Source organism: Camelina sativa, chromosome 5 (assembly GCF_000633955.1).
Source record: "Camelina sativa cultivar DH55 chromosome 5, Cs, whole genome shotgun sequence".
In the NCBI taxonomy this organism is placed as follows: Eukaryota; Viridiplantae; Streptophyta; class Magnoliopsida; order Brassicales; family Brassicaceae; genus Camelina; species Camelina sativa.
The window spans coordinates 25,367,073-25,370,307 of NC_025689.1; the positions used below are offsets into that span (position 1 = coordinate 25,367,073).

Here is a 3,235-nt window from a genome sequence, read left to right on the forward strand (position 1 = left end):
AAAACATATCTTCTTATAATTAAAAGAGGAGTACGTTTTTGAATATGTCCGAAATCCTCACTTTATTTACAGCAATTGCCACTCAAAAAGGAAAACATTTATTAAAATTGAAAGGGGCAAATTGGTGATAAAATAAATAGAAACCAAATACCCGACCCAATAAACATCAGGTCCGCGTGTTTATCCGTTTAGCAAGTGGGGCTCCAAGATCCTGCAAAAAGAAAGAATCTATTGAAGGCATACAATTGTTGTTTAACCTAAACTACTTTTTTCTCCTTTCGATCGCCGTCTTCGCTGATCCCCTTTCATATGTTTATTTTTTCTTTGTACTTCATCTCTCGAGAATCTCTCCCTCTCTGTGTCATTTGTGGCGGTTGTTGCGTGCATAAATCCAGTGGATGTAAAAGAAGATAGCGGGTTGGAGTTTTGGGGAAGATGATGTTCAACATAATTATCACAGGATGAGCTTTCTTCTGGGTTTGTAAATTAGAAGGTAACTGGATACAGTTTGATTAACCATATATGATTTATTTCATTTAACGTCTAGAGTTGCGAAAATATGGATGAAGGTTTGATTTTTTTTTTTTTTTTGTGTGGTTCTTGTGCTTATTACAGGATTCTTGTGTATGGTGAATTATACTTATATGTTTCAGAATGGTGATTTTTATTCATGTGACAAAGTATGAAACAGGTTCTTAATTTACATTATTTGGGTGTTAATCGCATTATATGTGTGGGATGTGATCGGAAATTTGATTGTTAATTTTGGGTTTTTTTTTTATCGGTATTGAGTATAGAGTCTGTGACCTATTGATATAGAGATCATCTATTTGAAATTTGGATTTGATTCATGTGAATGTTGTGTTTTATTGGTATTTCCAGGTGCTTGCTTGGACCTGAGGTTTAATGAGAGGGAGAGGGAATCTATATATTTTGGTGGATAATATTCTTGGATTATAGGCATATGGTTCCCGGTGCAACGCGGCTTTAAGGTTCGTGGTCAGATGAATTATCTGAGCTATTGAAAAACTGATGAGCACCATATCGATTTTTTGAGAAATAATCTGAGCTACTTTTTGCAGGATCATAAATAGCATAAGCATTGTCGCTGATAAGGGGCTCAAGAAGCCTCTTTTTACCTCTGCCGTCGTGAAGAAAGGAGAAGTTTTGTACTTAGAAACACATTCATGGAGGTATTCGTAAATCATATAAACACATGTGTTATCATTGACATGAAAAGGTGTTAGACGCTGAATTATTCTTTGTATATATGTAAAAAGGTATGAGCTCTGTTTTGCGGGAGAGAAGACTATCAAGCAATCCAAGCCTCACATCAACAAACATCACATGAAGCTATGGAGACATAGTAATACAAATAACCAGTCACATAACAGATTTTTGTTAGATAATATTAGATAAGATGGAGCGGAGCCTCACAAGTTTTCTAATTTCAGTTAATTGGATTTGATTTTTGGTTAGAGAATCTCGAGGCTCTCGATTCCAGCCTGAAGAAACTCGGCTCGATGTTGGTGGGTGAACGAGGAGAAGTTATGGTTCACTGTTTTTCAAGAGGTAAAGAACCAGCTCACCAGGTTGGTCACATTGCTTCAAACTTAAATTTATATAATTGCAGATTTGGTAAACTAATTTGCAGGGTTTGGCGAACCAATTTGCAGCTTTAGATTTTTTGAGTTATATACTTTGCAGGTTTTTGGCCAACAAATTTGCAAATTTTGGTTTGATTATGAAACAGTTCATAGGCTATTGACATGTTTGAAGCAGAAAAAAAAGAATGGGCAAGGTTAGTCTAATTTCAGCCAAGTATATTGTTATAATTTTATGGGCTGAAGTATATGAACATATGAATCTCCTTTTTTTTATTATCTCTCCACATAAGTATGCTCAAGTATATGAACGTTAAATGGCTCTACAATCTTGCAGTGATCTACTTGGAGCTGAAGCTTTTCTGGTTGTGACATTGCGACTCATAACTATCGCTGGTTTGTCTATTGAGGTGAAATCAGGACAGGTCTCCGGTTCCACGGCAGGAGCATGAGTTGTTTCGTGAGTAAACGCAACTAGGTCTCTCAGTTCAGTTTGTAGCTGTGAAAATGCAGGCTTCTGCAAAATGCAATGTTCAATTGCAGGATGGGAAGGCACCATTGTGTGAACAAGAGTAGCTTTGCGCATCTCTGCTCTTAACTCAGCTTGTGATAGAGATGTTGTAGGTTCAGGTAGAGGAAGAGAAGGCACAGAGTGGACGAGAGCAGCTATGCGTGTCTCCTTTCTTAGCCCTTTCTTAGCCCAGCTTGTGATTTAGAAGTTGCAGGCTTCTGCAAAACGAAAAAATGTTCAGGTAATGGAAGGGAAGACAACACTGTGTGAAGAGGCGTGAACATCCGCTTCTTCTTAAACGGGTCATGTAATTTGTGTTTTCTTTTTTGAAAATACCACTAGGATTTTACATATTTTAATAAATTTATTTGGTTATCACTTTTGCAAATATAATAGTGTCATTACTTTTTCTATTATAATAGTTTTCAAAGTTAAGAATGTAAATAACATCAAATATATTAAAAACCAAATATATGATCATCTTTGTTTTTAAAAATATAGTATAACATTGAAATGTTTTAAACCAAAATGTGATGTAGTGCATGTTAATTAGTATGAGTAGTTTGGTTACATGAGACCTATTAGTTAAACTAAAGTGTGTTGGGTAGATGAGACTACCGGTCTAAATATCTCAATCAAAAAGACATATTTTGTACATATTTCGGTAGGATGATTTTTTGTGGGTTAAAGCAGGTTTGAACTATTAAAGCAACAATAAAACTATTTAACTTATTTCATAAATTATATATTTATACACATAGTTTGGAATTAGTTAAGTTACAAATTATATGAACTATAAAATATACAACCACGTGAAAGAAAAAAATCAATATTATACTGTTTTGACTAATACTTTAAAACTTTAAAACAAGAAAGTATTTAAAAAATATTTGACCCGCGGTGTATCGCGGGTTTGAACCTAGTTCGTTAGATTTTAATAGATAGTCATTAAACTCAAAACCATTTTTTTCTTTCACACTCCTCATGTTCTTTCTCTACGTTCATATGTTTCTCCATCTTCTAACCTTATCCTACATGCATTATAGAATTTAGACTTCTTAGTTAAAAGACACTGTTAAATATTAGTGTATAGAAATGAGTGAGTTACTTTTGTTTTAAA

At 34.3% G+C, this 3,235-nt stretch overlaps 1 long non-coding RNA gene across 6 annotated transcripts; it reads left to right on the top strand.

The window, feature by feature from the left end:
* On the top strand, positions 208 to 2,528 carry LOC104787558. Of its 6 annotated transcripts, none has more exons than XR_767968.2 (8): positions 208 to 493; positions 616 to 680; positions 883 to 992; positions 1,083 to 1,193; positions 1,281 to 1,366; positions 1,480 to 1,801; positions 1,942 to 2,064; positions 2,148 to 2,528. It is a non-coding gene; the product is annotated as an uncharacterized LOC104787558 (long non-coding RNA). The 6 variants fall into 6 exon arrangements; XR_767969.2 differs by having other exon boundaries at positions 1,480 to 1,592; positions 1,708 to 1,801; positions 1,942 to 2,528; XR_767970.2 differs by having other exon boundaries at positions 1,480 to 1,572; positions 1,708 to 1,801; positions 1,942 to 2,528.